We start from the raw sequence: 18,387 nt of genomic DNA on the forward strand, positions 1-18,387 counted from the left end.
TCTTGTTTTGAGCATCTTGACGAGTGTAGTTTTTAGAATCGTGTCACTTTTGGGTATTTTCTATCATATAGACCCTTCAAAGTCACTTCAAATGAAAGGTGGTCTCAAGTGATGAGCGAGTATACTCGTTGCTCGGGTTTTCCCGAGCACGCTCGTGAGGTCTCCAAGTATTTGTGACTGCTCGGAGATTTAGTTTTTGTTTACGGAGCTGTACGATTTACAGCTGCTAGCCAGCCTGAGTACTTGTGGGGGTTGCCTGGTTGCTAGGGAATTCCCAAATGTAATCAAGCTGTCTAGTATTCACAAATCATCTAGCTGCGGCAAGGAAAACTAAATCTCCGAGCACTCACAAATACTTGGAAACCAGCAGAGTGTGCTCGGGAAAACCCGCGTAACGAGTACACTCGTTCATCACTAGTGGTCTCTAAAAAATAATGGTTTTGTAAATTTTGTTGGAAAAAAGAGAATCGCTGATCAATGTTTAACTCTTATAGCTTCCTAACAAACAAAAAATAGTTCAAAAATTGTGCTTAGGTAAATAAGACATGTGGGAAATGTTGTTTATTAACCATTTTATGTGGCACATCTCTCTGATTTAAGGGCATAAGAATTCAAAGTTTGAAATTTTCTAAAATTTTCATATTTTTGCCAAATTTCAGTTCATTATTCATAAATAAACGCAAGTTATATCAAAGAGATTTTACCCCTATCATGAAGGACAAAATGTCCCAAAAAACAATCTCAGATCCGTTGAAGTGTTCCAAGAGTTATGAGTTCATGAACTTACAGTGTTCAAAATTGTAAAAATTGGCCTGGTCATTAACGTGCAAACCACCTGGGGGGGGGGGGGGGGGGGGGGGTTTATGGGGTTAAGTTTGGTTACCTCTCCAGATCCCATTATGATATGACCATTTCTATGTTTTAGTCATAGCATTTTTCATCCATGGTTCTACTTTTACTTTTACAGGGCAACACTGACATCTTCAGGTTTCTTTATAGTACTACACTGAGCATATTTATGGACTTGGAATTAGGCTGTGTGCACACGATGCAGATTTGGTGCAGAATTTTCTGCATAAAATCTGCACTAAATCTGCATCTCCTGGCAGAATCCGCAGGTGCGTTTTTTATGCATTTTTTGTGCGTTTTTTTGTGCGTTTTTTTATGCGTTTTTTGTGCAGATTTTACCAATGGATTTCTATAATGGAGGGGTGCAGAAACGCTGCAGAACTGCACAAAAGAAGTGACATGCACTTCTTTTAAATCTGCAGCGTTTCTGCGCAGATTTTTCTGCACCATGTGCACAGCTCTTTTTTTTCACATTGATTTACATTGTACTGTAATCACAGTGCAGTTCTGCAGCGTTTCTGCTGCAGAAAAATCTGCTGCAGTTCTGCACTAAATCTGCATCGTGTGCACATACCCTTAGAGATGAGCCGAGTCGAACTGTTCGCCAATTTGAAATTCGAGCTGTTTTGGGCGGTGTTCGAGTCGTTCGTCGAACTCGAACAATTTGCTTAAAATTCGGCTGTTCGAGTTTCTGTTCGATAACTGTTCGTTCACCAAAAGCCTAACTTGATTTGCACATTAAAACTGTTTATCATTGTTAATAGACTGTTTCAGTGTATAGTGGGCGGGGGGGAAGGCGGGGGATAGATCTGTGCTGAAATAATGCCGATCTCCATTTTTTTTCTCTCCCGCATTTACAGTGGGGCGGTGCAGTCTCTCAGCCTATCAGCAGTGCGCACACACACACAGCAATGTGCATGTGATGCACAAAAGCAAGAGCATGTGTCATTGGCTGTGTATGTCACATGTCCTTGCCCTATAACAACCAGCCATTAGCCCCATCGCCACCATTTCCTCACTGCTGCAGCTTAGTGTTAGGCTAGTTTCACACTAGCGTTTACCTGATCTGCGGCGGGCTGCGGACTTCCTCCGTGAAGCCCCGCCCTCCGCCGCACCTCCACTGCTAGCTCCGCCTACATCTGCATGCGGCCCCCATGCAGCCTGCGTACCTATATTTAACATTAGGTACGCAGGTCATGCAGCTGTATGCGGATTGTGCCGCATGCGTCGTTTTGACGATGCGGAAAACATGCTACAGGCTGCGTCCTACGCTGGTCGCCGCATTGTCAAAACGACGCATGCGGCACCATCCACATACAGCCGCACAACCTGCGTACCTAATGTTAAATATAGGTACGCAGGCCGCATTCGGGCCGCATGCAGATGTAGGCAGAGCTAGCAGCGGAGGTGCGGCAGAGGTTGGGGCTTCACGGAGGAATTCCGCAGCCCGCCGCAGATCAGGTAAACGCCAGTGTGAAACTAGCCTTAGACGGCACCGCTGCTGCTGTGGGCGCTATACAGACTAATAGTGTTTTTTTTGGAGCGAGTTTTCAGAGAGATAGGTTTAGGGCAGGGGTGTCAAACTGCATTCCTCGAGGGCCGCAAACAGGTCATGTTTTCAGGATTTCCTTGTATTGCACAGGTGATAATTTAATCACCAACTCATTATTTGTGTAGGTGATTAAATTATCACCTGTGCAGTACAAGGAAATCCTGAAAACATGACCTGTTTGCAGCCCTCGAGGAATGCAGTTTGAAACCCCTGGTTTATGGAGTCGGGAGGAGTCTGGACTAGTAATATCAGCCCTTTTCAGGGTAGGTTGCAGCAGTTCATAGCACTTTTTGCCAGGCAGGTCTGTGCCAGTGCTGTCCAAGTGTTTGTCACAGCATTTGGTGTAATCTAGCTCAGCCAATCATTTTGGGCTAGTAGCATTGTCTGATAGTCATCTGAGTAGCCCGCCTGTGAAGCTAGCTACACCGCCTGTGTATCTAAATTTTTACTGCATCTAACCCAGGAAATCGTTTTGGGCTTGGTAGCAGTGTCTGCACATCAGCAGAGTAGCCCGCCTGTGAAGCTAGCTACACCGCCTGTGTATCTAAATTTTTATTGCATCTAACCCAGTAAATCTTTTTGGGCTTAGTAGCAGTGTCTGCACGTCAGTGGAGTAGCCCGCTGGTGAAGCTAGCTACACCGCCTGTGTATCTAAATTTTTACTGCATCTAAACCAGTAAATAGTTTTGGGCCTAGGAGCAGTGTCTGCACGTCAGCGGAGTAGCCCGCCGGTGAAGCTAACTACACCACCTGTGTATCTAAATTTTTACTGCATCTAACCCAGTAAATTGTTTGGGGCCTAGGAGCAGTATCTGCACGTCAGCGGAGTAGCCCACCTGTGAAGCTAGCTACACTGCCTGTGTATCTAAATTTTTACTGCATCTAACCCAGTAGTTTTGGGCCTAGGGGCAGTGTCTGCACGTCAGCGGAGTAGCCCGCCTGTGAAGCTAACTACACCGCCTGTGTATCTAAATTTTTACTGCATCTAACCCAGTAAATAGTTTTGGGCCTAGGAGCAGTGTCTGCACGTTAGCGGAGTAGCCCGCCTGTGAAGCTAACTACACCGCCTGTGTATCTAAATTTTTACTGCATCTAACCCAGTAGTTTTGGGCCTAGGGGCAGTGTCTGCACGTCAGCGGAGTAGCCCGCCTGTGAAACTAACTACACCGCCTGTGTATCTAAATTTTTACTGCATCTAACCCAGTAAATAGTTTTGGGCCTAGGAGCAGTGTCTGCACGTTAGCGGAGTAGCCCGCCTGTGAAGCTAACTACACCGCCTGTGTATCTAAATTTTTACTGCATCTAACCCAGTAAATAGTTTTGGGCCTAGGAGCAGTGTCTGCACGTTAGCGGAGTAGCCCGCCTGTGAAGCTAACTACACCGCCTGTGTATCTAAATTTTTACTGCATCTAACCCAGTAGTTTTGGGCCTAGGGGCAGTGTCTGCATGTCAGCGGAGTAGCCCGCCTGTGAAGCTAACTACACCGCCTGCGTATCTAAATTTTTACTGCATCTAACCCAGTAAATCCTTTTGGGCCTAGAACCACAGTTTGACCACTCAGTTCTGCTCGGTTTTTCTCCATCGGTTGTATGCCAACAACTACAGATACAGAGATGCCAGTTAGTTAAGCACCAAAATGAGTGGCAAAAGGCCTGCTCCTGGTGGAACTGGGAATAGGCGTGTTGGAAAGGGAAAAAAAGGTTGTGTCCATGGGGTAGGTGGTAAAGCAACAGTAACATCTGCAGAAGAAAGACCATCTTCCAGCCAAAGTAAGATGTCTACTTCTTTTCGTGGACAATCTGATATGATCCCTTTCTTCCAGATGAGGCAGAAAAACAGCAGGTGCTTGAACGGATATCAAGTGCTCGTTCAAGTGGGCTCTCCTCCACGTCAACTTCAACATCACAACTACTCCAGTCCTCAGAGTTGTCACCCCAATAGCACTTGCTTCCTCACAGCTCCCAAGTCTCCAGCCGCCTGTCTAATCATGGGGTAACACAGATGGTTGAGTCTGCAGAGCTGTTTACTCATACTATAGCCTGGGAATCAGAGGTCTGCTCCAGAGCTTCTGTGAATCCAGACGAGGAAATGATCTGCACTGATGTCCAGAATCTTTGTGAGTCAGATCCAGGCCCAGTTGAAGAAGGTTCTGAGCATAATGTAGACCCTCGTTCCTAAGCTGTAACTCCTGTTGGTGGAGACAATGAGGAAGATGATGATGAGACTGAGATACCTGATTGGAACGAAAACTTGACTTTTCGGTCAGGGCAGGAAGAGATTGGCTCTGAGGACGACGGGTGTCAGAACACACAGGATGATGATGACGAGGTTGCAGACCCCACTTACTGTCAACCCACAGTCCGCCAGTCCATGAGGTCAGCAGTGGAGGTGGAGGAGGATGCTAGTGACGAGTCAGACGACGAGGTTAGGTTGCGCCTTCCTGGACAGAGACGGAGTACTGGAAGCATGTCAACAACTGCATCCTCAACCCCAACTGTGCCTCTGAGCAGAAGTCGTAGTGGCTCTTCAGGTCGCACGGGCTCTAAGCCTTGCATAGCCTGGGCATTTTTTGACATCGCAAAGGATGACCCAACTCATGTTGTCTGTAAGATTTGTCAACAAAATCTCAGTAGAGGCCAAACATTGACAAGCTTGAGTACTTCATGCATGACCCGTCACATGGATATGAGGCATAAGTTGCAGTGGGAAGCTCGCTGTGCTACAATGCGGCCTAGTGGGCCGGGTCAACCACCGTCTGCCCCATCAAGTGCATCCGCGTCCTCGCCTTCATCCTCTGTGACTATGGGGACAGCAGTCACACATGGTTTTGGACCCAGAACTTCCACCTCTTTACCTGCAACAACCAGTGTGATTGAACCAGAAACACATGGGCTACTTGTACAATGAACAAGTCTGTAGGAACCTGTTCACACACCACCAAGAAACTTGAAAACACAAAAGAGCACAGTGAGGTCAAAAATACTCTGTTGTAAAAAAAATCACAGTAATAAGCAAGTGCTAGTTGATTGGCAGGTCGTCAGGACATTTGCAAGTGGAAACACCTGCTGGTGTTGAGCGCTCTCCGACATCGACACCACATTTTGATCAAGGCAGCATAACATCTCCGCCTGCACCTTCCTCACAGACCAGGAGTTTGCCGGGGACACCCTACTCAACTCCGTCTAACCACGGCAGCCAGCCCTCAGTCCCTCAGATGTGGACAAGTAAAAGACCATTTCCTCCTAGCCACGACAAAGCTAAAAGGTTGAATTTCACCACCTGCAAGCTGTTGGCTACAAAAATGCTGCCTTTCCACCTGGTGGACACAGAGGATTTTCCAGACCTTATGTCCGTCGCAGTGCCCCAGTACCAGATGCCCAGTCGCCACTACTTCTCAAAGAAAGCTGTGCCTGCGCTACACCAGAATGTGGCACACAACATCACCGCTTCCGTGAGAAACTGTGTGTGACAGGTTACATTTCATCACAGACACTTGGACGAGTAGACATGGACAGGGGCATTACATGTCGGTGACTGGGCACTGTGTAACTATGGTGACATCAGGAGAAGGGGCTGCTGTCCAAGTCTTGCTGTCGCCACGAGTTGCTCGTCGATCCTCTGTATCTCGATGTTCCTCCACTGCTTCTGCCTCCTCAACCTCCTCTCGGTTCTCCACCTGCACCCAAAGCCTGTCTGGTAATGCCACCCGCGTTCTAACTGCGCAGAAGGAATCCTGCACACCTCCTTACTATGCTGTTACCAGAGCTCAACGGCATCAGGCAGTGTTTACATTGAAATGTCTGGGAAATGTGAGTCACACAGCTGAGGAGTTGTGGCCAGCTCTGGAGACCGAGTTCCATTAATGGTTGTCTCCACTCATCCTGCAGCTAGGGAAGGTCGTGTGCGACAATGCTGCAAACCTGGGTGCGGGCCTTCGCCGGGGCAATGTTACACACGTGCCTTGTATGGCTCACATTTTGAACCTGGTTGTCCAGCAATTTTTATCCCACTATCCCGGAATAGATGGGCTTCTGCAGAGGTCACGGTCGCTGTGTGCTCACTTCTGCCGTTCGCATCCCGCAGCCAAACGACTTACATCTCTACAGAAGTCGTTGGGCCTGCCAGTTCATTAGCTGAAATGCAATGTGCCCACACAGTGGAATTCAACTCTGCACATGTTGCAGCGACTGTGGCAGCACCAACGAGCCCTGGTGCAATACGTTATGACGTATATCCTGGGCCAACGAGATCCAGAGGTGGGGCAAATCACGCTGCAGGAGTGGTCTCAGATCAGGGACCTATGCACCCTTCTGCACAGTTTTGAAATAGCAACGAAGAGGTTTAGTGCTAACAATGCCATTATCAGCATGACTATTCCGGTCATTTACATGCTGGAGCACACCTTAAACAGTATTCGGAGTCAGGTGGTGGAACAAGAGGAGGAGGAACAGGAGGAGTCGTATGCGGAAGGGATAATATCTCCAAGTTCCAGACAGTCGGCAGCACCAAGGCAGCTGGCATTGGAGGCTGGGGGAGAGGGATTACCAAGGGCGCATGGTAGCAGCCAAACTGTTGAGGAAGGTGCAGGAGGCAAGGAAGAAGTGGAGGACGAACTGGCGCTGGGCATCGAAGACTCATCAGATGAGGGAGACCTTGATCAAATTTCTGTTGTGCGAGGTTGGGGGGAGAGGGCAGAGGAAGGAAGCATGACTCTCACCTCGCCGCCACCAAGACAACAAGGACTTGGTCCTCCTGGATGCGCAAGACACATGAGTGCCTTCTTGCTACACTACCTGCAACATGACCATCGGATTGTCCGAATCCGAAGTAATACTGACTACTGGGTTGCCACACTCTTAGATCCCCGGTACAAAAGTAAATTTGACGAAATAATTCCTGCCATAGAACGGGATTCACGCATGCAGGAGTATCAGCAGAGACAGTTACAGAATCTAACATCTGCTTTTCCACAAAACACCAGTGGTGCACGTAGTGAATCTCTGAGTTCTAGCTTGCCAACCGTGGGACTATCGAGTCATCACTCAAACCAAAACAGTAACATCGTAACTGGTGGTAACAGCAATTTTTTCAATCGTTTCAAGATTTTTTTTAGACCATCCTTTGCAAGGCCACAGGAGACAAGAAGTCTGACGCACAGCCAACGCCTAGAGAGGATGGTACAAGAGTTTCTCCAAGTTAACATCGATGCCATGACTGTGGAACTGGACCCTTGCTCATTTTGGGCTTCCAATCTTGAAAAATGGCCTGAGCTCGCCACTCACGCCTTGGAGATCTTGTCGTGCCCCGCAGCCAGCGTTCTCTCTGAACGTGTGTTCAGCGCTGCTGGTGGTGTGCTGACAGATAAGCGCAAGCGGCTGTCCAGTGACAATGTAGACAGACTAACGTTCATCAAGATGAACAAATCCTGGATCTGCAAGGACTTTTCTACCCCTGTGTCTTCCTGGGGAGACTTAAAGCTTGATGATTTTTGAAAATCACCTCACCAACCGTTTTAAAAAAACTCTGGCGAAATTGATGCCACTTAAGTGGTGTCTGTGGCCGATTTTTTTGGAAAAAATGGAGACTCTTTTTATTGAGTCCCCTTGCTGTGTTTTACATGACGTTGCCATCGTCAATTCCAGGTGGGTGGGGTCGTCTGCAGAGTTGCGAGCACAGCGCGAAACGGCCGTCGTCCCTGTTCTCCCCTGCTCACCAGAGCTCCGGCTCCGTCGTTCCCGGCCATGAATTTCATCTGGATGTGTTGCCAATAAAAGTTTTTGTATTTCAAGAAGACCGGTGAGGGCCCTCATTTTCTTTCTTACAATTTTGGATTACACAGCGATATATGTAGTATGCTCCTTCACAGAAGCAGCCCAATGGAAGGACACTATTCGGAGGCACAGGTAGTAACCGGAACACCCCTTCAATGTCTGTTTTGGCCATTAGGGTGCCCCTTCCCAACTTCTTGACCGCCTGATTGCCTCGTCAAATGAGGTACAATACATAGTACTGTACTTGGTTCCGCGTCGATGTTGTTGTTTACTGACCTGCCCCTTGGATATGACAAATGGTGGATTAGTCTGAATGTATTGGGTTCCTTTTTTGGCACAACTCCCAATGGGGGTACCACTACGTCTTTTAAGGAAAGTGTTCTGAATGGACCCGCCACCATTCTACCTAAAGATATTTATTTTTTATTTTTTAACGACGTCTGGGTGTTGGTATGGTGATTTTAGATTTTTACTCCAGCCTTTCTTGATTTTAGAAAGGCATGACATGCCTATATCTGTGTCTCCTCCACCTCTTTTCTTTTCGCATGACTTTATGTAGTTGTGACTTTTCCATGTGTTTGTTGTGTCTTCTGAGCAGTTTGTCTGCTTTTGGACACCTTTTAAGGTGTTTTCTATGTGTTTTCTATATGTTTCTATGTGTTTGTGTTTGCCTGCCATTGGATTCAATGGGGTTCGACGGTGTTCGTCGAACGTTTGACGAACATTCGTCGAACACGCCCCAGTTCGATGAACCGAATCAAACTCGAACACTAGGGGGTTGGCTCAACACTACTTGGAATAAGAAGGGTTATTATTTTTACTTGGACATTACAGACAGACGAGTTTCTCACAACTGAAATTTCTAATATGATGTTTATTATGTTTATTTTCAGTTAAAGTGTATAGGCCCAGATTCATCATCAAAGCAATTACACCAAAATTCTGGCATAAATCGCTTTGAAAAGTTGTAAAATTTTGGTGCAACATGGAGTTGTATACACATTTTACGACTTTTGGAATTTTCACTTCGGTTTCCCCCAACTCTGCCAAAATGATTGGAGCTGGGGTGGAGCGACGGTGTGAGTCAATATCTTGACTAACTCATAACTAAGCTGTATCATTCAGTATGAGCTGTGTTATTCATTATGCAAGAAAACTTATTCTAGTGTCTGCCTGGAGCAGGATTTGTGGCTAAGTACACACCACAAATCGTGCACCTTTTGACTTAAGCACGCCCCCCCAAGACCAACATGGACACAACACTGGTCCTGATGAAAAAATTGTTACACAGAGTGATTCACTTTCCACTTTACCCAGAAAATTTGCAGTAACTTTTAAAAGAGATGGTTCACCGTACAGAAATTTGGACTGTACATGCTTTGGGTCATGAGAAGTGAGAGATCAATGAACTTCGGCGACAGCAACAAGAAGCATCCTCGTGCTGACTGGTCTCTCCAACTTGCAAGCTTGGATGGAAACTGTGGTCATTTTCAACACCTACCATAAAACATAAATTTCTCATGAATGAAGGTATATACAGTCCAAATTTCAGCACAATAGATGATGTTTTATACGTTACAGCAAATTTTCAGGGTAAAGTAGTGAGTGAATCACTCTATACATGACTGCTGGATATGGGATAGACCCTCATTTATTAACACATGACCCAAACTACATAGCTCAATAAAATACACAACATGTTATTTTGGTGTCAGAAATGCCACAACTTTAATTAAAAATTACATGAGTATAGTAAGGCCAGGTTCACATTGCGTCAAGGCAGTCCGTTAGACGGACTACATTACACCGCGGCATAAACGCGGTGTAACGTAGTCCGTTACGGCCTCCATTGACTGCAATGTTGGACGCATCACTAGGGATGTGCCGTCATTGAGTGACGGACCCGGAGACGCGGGCTGCAGTGTTCCGGGTCCATCACTGCTAGCGCAGATAGAGCTAGCAGCTGCTCTATCTGCAATAGCGCCATTGAACGCCAGCACTTGCGCTAGCAGCAGCCCGTTAGCGTATGAACGGGCTGCTGCTAGCGCAGTGTGAACCCGGCCTGAGTCAGCTGAAATTTTAGGCAAGTATATTCTGAGCTTCACAGACAGCATAAGGTCACCGAGCTGCCTGCCGTAAAGCAATCAGCAGGCAGCAATCCAGGGGTGGCATGCTCTGACTTGCCACAGTAGGAAAGTCAGTTCACTTCTAGTTGTCCAGTAACCCAACCAAAGATCCTCATTCCTGTGCTTAACAGCTAAGCCAACCCTGGATGACAGTACCATTATCAAATCCTTCAGGCTGGCTACCAAAACTCAGTATTTTTTAACCACTATGTGTAACAGCTTTAATTAGTTTAAAGTTAGTCCTCTATAACCTGCAGCAAACTTCCACCTGGCTCCCCAACCACCACAGTAGAGGCCATTTGACACCTTAGATGGCTTGACCAACCAATCTTAATTTCCAATTATAATTACGTTATCTGTAATACTAGATTAACTGCAATAAAACAGCCCCAGACCTGATTATTGCTAAAGTTTAAACTAAGTGACATAAATAATGAAATAATATAATCCTGGCCTTGCCCTGGCTGTCCATAAAGTATTGAGTCAGTAGTTATAAAACTCAAGACTTCAAAAGCAGTAGGGCAATTGTAAACTGTAATCTATGTACACTGTAGGGATCCCAACTTACCTCTGACACATTAAGAATAACTCAATAGTGGAAACAAAACGTTAAGTGTAACAACCTAAGACTATTGAAATAAAATGCTTGCCCAAACATGTTTCTATATTGGAAAAACATTCTGAACGCTTTTTTTTATAATATGTAGCCAGACTCTTGATAACTAAGTTGTCTAAAACCACTACAATCCAGTAACCGCAGACCAAGCCTATCTACAGTAGTGCCATCTGGGTATTGCCGGTAGGAAAAAAGTGCGTTAATATAGCATTCAGCTTAACAAAACTGTAGACAGGTTGAAGAGAGACATCCTCTCTTTTTTACCAGTCCACATATCCCAAAAACCACTAGCCGCAAAACCAAACCAACTATAGTGGCATCACCTGTTTAATGTAGGCGGGAAAACTGTGTGATAAAAATAGATTTAAATAGCCAAAATTGATTGGGAGACACACCATAATAGTGGATGTAGGAAAACATCAACAGATGACTGCGATATTAATGAAAATAATCTCTATACAAAGACCAACATGGATATTACCGCCATATGGTCAGTAGTAGATGCCAGTGTTACGGAACATATCAGAGATTACAGCACAGTTACAAATAATGACTTACAGCTGATGTTTTTTCTGTTGGAATCGTTCACTTCCCTGTCTTTTCCATCTGGCCAAGACCAACATGATAACTTCTTCCAGCCACGACTCAGCTGCAGAGAATACAACAAAGTAATAAATCTTTATTTATAAATGCAAAGAACCTACACGTTGGTTGACACCACAGAAAAAGGACAAGAATCACAAAAACAAAACAATGTGCTCAAAACTCAACACTAAGTTAAAAACGGGGGGGTATACTATGTATCCCTAGTGAGTACTACACTTACAGCCTACCTATCTGTGGAGGTTGGCACCCTACGGGGAAGCGTTATGGCGCCCCCACTCCGCGGCGGCTGTCCCTCGGTTACTAATGCACCCTACAATAGCCACGGGACACCCACTACCCACAGCCTAGGGCCCACTATAGGCTAGACAGAGTAACTCCTATACTAAGGGAACACTAGATCCCCACAGAATAAAAACAAATGTGAAGAACACATAAGGCACATCGATACTGACGTATTCGTTGGGGAGTACTTATAGGGGCACAGTCTTATATAGGTACACATTGCCAGTCGTGGCAGATCCCATTGACTATGGCTGAACCCGTAGAACAGTGTCACCCACAAATGCGTACATGTGCAATCACATATCTCGGTACTATGTTATAAGCACTTATCTCCCTCTGTACGTCGTTTTCCCCAGACCACAGCGCCTCTACGCGTTTCGCCCTCCGCGGGCTCCTCAGGAGGCAAGATTCACTAACATAGTGTGTCCTGATGCGGTGTCATGGCTGAGAGACCTTTTTCTGTGGTGTGAACCAACGTGTAGGTTCTTTGCATTTATAAATAAAGATTTATTATTTTAGGATAGCTTATGATATTTAATTGAGATCGTATTTGGTATTATATTGTTTTCTTAAATTTTGAGAGTACAACAAAGACACATTTCACATTTTCAGCACTCCACCATCTATTCCAAACCTGCACAAGCTCCTCATCCTGCTGATACCCCAATACAGAGCCGCTGCTGCCATATGTGTCCCTATTACTGCACCTACTGTGTGGTACTGTGTGCCCTCTAGCTGGTAAACCCACCCTCTAGAATATAGTTATGCCGTGTGCAAGTGCCCTCAAAAACAGCTCCCACATTTTGAACCCTAGAAAGTAACAATGCCCTGTGTGCCCCTCTAACAGTCATAGTAACCTGAGTTCCCCTATAACAATAAGTACCCACTTTACAGTTAATAATATCCCGAGTCTCCCCCTTGCACAGCTTCCCTAGACATGGTATGATGCTCTCTTATACCCTGTATAATGCCCCCTCTCTGTATAGTACCAACCACACAGTATACTGACCACTTAGTAGCCCCCAAACTATTTGATGGCTCCAACACTGTATGATTCCCTCTAGATAACCTACATAATATTATAATGCACCAGGTAGTCCTCAATATAGTATAATGCACCCTCTATAGGCATACTTTATATAGTATAATGCTTTCCCTATAGGCATACTCTATATTGTATAATGCACTCCCCATAGGTAGACTCTATATAGAATAATGCTCCCCCATAGGCAGACTCTATATTGTATAATGCACTCTCCATAGGCAGACTCTATAGTAAAATTCACTCCAATAGGCAGACTCTATAGTATAATGCACTCCCCCATAGGCAGACATTGTAGTATAATGCACTCCCCATAGGCAGACTCTACAAGTGATTTTCATTAAATTAGAATATAATGAAAAATTTAATTTATTTCAGTTCTTCAATACAAAAAGTGAAACTGTTATATAGATTCATTACAAACAGAGTGATCTATCTCAAGTGTTTATTTCTGTTAATGTTGATTATGGCTTCCAGCCAATGAAAACACAAGTCATTATTTCATTGAATTAGAATAATTAACAAAAACACCTGCAAAGGCTTTCTAACCATTAAAAAAAGTCCGTTTGATTATCGATGCATTATCACTTCCAATAATATATCAACATAAAAGATAGAAAATGGGTAGAAATAAAAACAGACCAAAAATAAAAATTCATTTCAGAAATAATTGGGCTTAATGATTGGAAATTAGGAAAAATCCCTAACTTTTTAGATTAAATGATGGCTCACTTACAACTTTTATTGTTACCTTTTTTATTTGGGGAGGTGGGGGTTAAATTAATTGTCACATGACAGTGTGTAGCCATCTTAATGCTAATACTATGTATTCCCTGGGGTTTAATAAAAATGGAAGTCATTAAAATAACAACCACACTGTGAACACAGAGGGCTCCTATGAATAATATTAGATGATGGACTATGTTCATTGTTTGCCGGAGTTGACAGGTTCCGGTTCCGGTGCGGTTCACTGTTCTGCTAACTTCAATAGTCTGCCACGTATTGCTGGAATTTTGTACAATAAAAGTGAAATGTAGGTAATCTGCTCAGAATGCAGGATAGGTTGCAAACTATTGGACAAAACCATTTACAAAATGATTTGCTACACAAACTCTATCTAAATATCTTAGGCTGTGTGCACACGTTGCAGATTTTTCGTGTTTTTTTCGCGTTTTTATAAAAATGCTAAAAAAACGCATACATTATGCATCCCATCATTTAGAATGCATTCCGCAATTTTTGTGCACATGATGCGTTTTTTTCCGCAAAAAAACGTATTGCGGTAAAAAACGCAGCATGTTCATTAATTTTGCGGATTTTTTGCGGATTTCCCACTATATTATTGCATTGGGAACCTCCGGAAAAATCCCCCCCAAAAATGCACCAAAAACGCGAGAAAAACCCATGCTGATTTCTTGCAGAAAATGTCCGCTTTTGCCCAGGAAATTTCTGCAAGAAATCCTGAACGTGTGCACAAAGCCTTACATGAACAATTAAGGGGCCTGAACAATGGTTTACCTCCATTCCCAAACATACAGGAAAATATTCTCCAGTCAATCAGCTGTAATAACCAATTCACAATACAACATTATAGTAATACAACTAGAAGTTATACTATACCACATATAATATGACACAGTTAGGATATAGATATTATATATACAGTATATATATAAATAAATCGGTCTGATTGTCATCCAGAGAAGAGGAAAGATTTCTTTCTCACTTGTCATTATCTCAGTAAATTATAATACTTAACAAAAACACCTGCAAAGGCTTCCTAAGCGTATAAAGGTCCCTTAGACTGTTTCAGTAGGCTCCACAATCATGGTGAAGACTAGGGTTGAGCGACCTTCACTTTTATAGGATCGGGTCGGGTTTCACGAAACCCGACTTTTGGAAAAGTCGGGTCGAGTGAAATCGGCCGATCCTATAAAAAAGTCGGGGTCGGGGTCGGCCGAAACTCGAAACCCAATGCAGTGCATTGGGTTTCCATGGTTCCCAGGGTCTGAAGGAGCGGAAACTCTCCTTCAGGCCCTGGGATCCATATTTAAGTGTAAAATATAGAATTAAAATAAAAAATATCCTTATACTTACCCTCTGACGCGCCCTGGTACTAACCGGGAACCTTCCTTCCTTAGAATCAGCCTTCCAGGACCTTCGGTGACGTCGCGGGTGACGTCGCGGCTTGTGATTGGCCGCGCGAGCGGTCACATGGGCGGCCGCGCGGCCAATCACAAGCCGCGACGTCACCGCGACGTCACGGCAAGGTCCTAGAAGCGCGGATTCGAAGGAGGAAGGCTGCCGGTTAGTACCAGGGCACGTCAGAGGGTAAGTATTGCAATATTTTTTATTTTAATTCTATATTTTACACTTTAATCTGAATTCCGATACCAATTCCCGATATCTTAAACATATCGGGAATCGGGATCGGAATTCCGATTCCAGATTCAAAAGATCGCCGACTTCATGGCCGACCCCCCACTGGGGTCGGGTCGGGTTTCATGAAACCCGACCTTGCCAAAAGTCGGCGACTTTTGAACAATTTCGACCCGTTTCGCTCAACCCTAGTGAAGACTGCTGACTTGACAGATGTCCAGAAGGCAGTCATTGACACACTCCACAAAGAGGGTAAGTCACAAAAGGTCATTGCTAAAGAAGCTGGCTGTTCACAGAGTGCTGTATCCAAGCATATTAATGGGAAGTTGAGTGGAAGGAAAAAGTGTGGTCGTGAACTATCTCACGGCAGCTCAGTGATACACTGCGGGAGCAATTACCTCCTGTCAGTGTATCGCCAGCTGTCTTTGAGAGCAGTCACATCACTGATGTGACTGCTTTCAAAGTGATCAGGATCGTCATGGGACATTATGGATTATCTTCTTAGTGGACAGATGAGGAATATTATGGTTTATTATTTTATTTTTGTTGCAGGACACGTTGGCGTCGGTAGATTAGGCGTTCGGTGAGTATGGTTTAATTAAGTTTATTAAAGGAGTCTGTGTCATTGTTTCAAATAAAGGACTTTATTCTGTGTGTGTTTCTATACACGATCACTATGGGGTTAGTAATGGGGGCGTCTTATAGACGCCTCTCCATTACTAACCTGTGGGCTTGATCTCACCTGACAATACAAAGGTGACATCAACCCCACAAATATGAACCCCACTTGCCACTGCTACAGGGCAAGTGGGAAGAGCGAGGCTAAGTGCCAGATTTGGCTCATCTTATAGATGCGCCTTTTCTGGGGTGGCTGAGAGCTGATGTTTTTAGTCTGGGAGGGACCAATATCCATGGCCCCTTCCTAGGCTATTAATATTAGCCCGCAGCTGTATTCCTAGCCTTTGCTGGTTAGATTTTATAGGAGGACCCTATGTCAATTTTTTTCTGGGGTCTGTTGTGAATTCCGTTCTTGGGCTCCCTCCGGTGGTTGTAAATGGCACTTTTGTGAATTCTGCCCTTGGGCTCCCTCTGGTGGTTTTGAGTGGAACTGCTGCTCCTTGGGTTTAGCTTTAGCAGCTGCTTTCACTAATCGTCTCTCCTGGCTCTGCTATTTAACCTGGCTCTAGTCTTCAGCCTATGCCACTTGTCAATGTTTTCTGGCTGGATTCACATCTCTGCTTGGATTCTCCTGGTTTCCTGACCAGTTCTGCTAAGATAAGTTCTGGCTTTGCTCATTTCAGTCCACATGTTGTGGACTTATTGTTCTGTGCATTCTATTTTTGTCCAGCTTGTCATTATGAATTTTTTCTGTTAGCTGGAAGCTCTGGGAAGCAGATTTACCCTCCACACCTTTAGTCAGGTGTGGAGATTTTGTAAACTCTGTGTGGATTGTTTTGTAGTTTTTATACTGACCGCACAGTATCCTTTCCTGTCCTATCTATCTAGCTAGACTGGCCTCCTATGCTAAAATCTGATTTAATCTCTGCGTATGTTATTTTCCCCTCCTCTCACCGTCAATATTTGTGGGGGGCTATCTTTCCTTTGGGGATTTTCTCTGAGGCAAGATAGGTTTCCTGTTTCCATCTTTAGGGGAAGTTAGATCTTAGGCTGTGCCGAGGGGTCTAGGGAGCGTCAGGTACCCCCCACGGCTATTTCTAGTTGCGCTGCTAGGTTCAGGGTCTGCGGTCAGTACAGATACCACCTCCTTCAGAGCTTGTCTCATGTTGTTCCTAAACCACCAGATCATAACAGGGGTCCCCCTTTAAGCTAGCCTGTAAAGTCTAAGCAAACAGCTGTAAGCTGATATCAATAGCCTGGGAACCTTTATGGCTATTGGTTCCTTTCCAGGATATTAATATCAGCCCTCCGCCATCGGCTTTCCCTCTGCTGGTTATTAAAATTACATGGTAGCCCACACAATTTTTTTTTTCATTTTTTCTTTAAAATTAACAGTTGCTGTCTGCAGAATGCATTAAAAATTATGGGATTCTTATGTATGCGTTTTTAAGTGTTTTTCCCATGGAAAACGGCTGAAAAAAATGCGAAAAATCCTGAACGTGTGCACATAGCCTTAAAATATATTTAGCTCAAAAAAGCATTCATTGCTGTACAAAAACGTGGCAAAAACGCTCTGTTATGGGAGGTAGATAATTGAGACGCGCAATATCTAAGGTAAAACTTCCACCCTACACTAGTATAGACGTGAATGGTAGAGAATCTCACAATGTCTGAGGTAAAACTTTCCTCTGTGTGTGATGTGTATGATGCTACACTACTACATGAGGTAGAAAATGGAGAAACACACAATGTCTGAGGTAAAACTTTCACACTACACCAGTACAGAATTGAAATGTGGAGAAGCACATAGTATAACCCTGTGTTATACTATCTGAGCCTGTACACATGCTTCTGCCATATCTTCTGGTAGTAGAAAAAGACAGTGAGACAGTTATATTTTTCCAGAACACCTCCCTCCCAACAGTAAGGCTACTTTCACACTAGCATCGGTACGGGGCCATCGCCATGCGTCGGCCCAATGTACCGACGCACGTTGTGAAAGAAATGAACAACGGGGGCAGCGGATGCAGTTTTTCAACGCATCCGCTGCCCCATTGTAATGTCCGGGGAGGAGGGGGCGGAGTTTCGGCCGTGCATGCGCGGTCAAAAATGGCAAACTCGACGCACAAAAAAAGTTACATGTAACTTTTTTTGTGCCGAATGTCCGCCAAAACACGATGCATCCGTCGCACGACGGATGCGACGTGTGGCCATACGTCGCAATGCGTCGCTAATACAAGTCTGTGGAGAAAAAACGCATCCTGCGGGCACATTTGCAGGATGCGTTTTTTCTCCAAAACGACGCATTGCGATGTACGCCAACCAACGCTAGTGTGAAAGTAGCCTAATACACAGCCAGGCACAACTGCACTGTTTCTACAAGGGAAAACACCCAGCCAAATAAAATCAATATAAATCTAGATAATAAAAACTGTGGGATTTGAGGGTCACCCACTTTCTACAGTCATGCGTCCCCTTCGCCTAGTACTACCAGGAGTTCATTATATTTGATAATTACTTATGTAAGCAATGCTAGCACATTCTGA

At 44.7% G+C, this 18,387-nt stretch overlaps 1 protein-coding gene across 2 annotated transcripts in view; it reads left to right on the forward strand.

Annotated features, from left to right (window-relative positions):
• GTPBP3 (GTP binding protein 3, mitochondrial) overlaps window positions 1-18,387 on the forward strand; it is a 223,619-nt gene that overhangs the window by 119,586 nt on the left and 85,646 nt on the right. The window lies entirely within an intron of this gene.

The sequence above is a fragment of the Ranitomeya imitator genome, chromosome 1 (genome assembly GCF_032444005.1).
Source record: "Ranitomeya imitator isolate aRanImi1 chromosome 1, aRanImi1.pri, whole genome shotgun sequence".
NCBI lineage: Eukaryota > Metazoa > Chordata > Amphibia > Anura > Dendrobatidae > Ranitomeya > Ranitomeya imitator.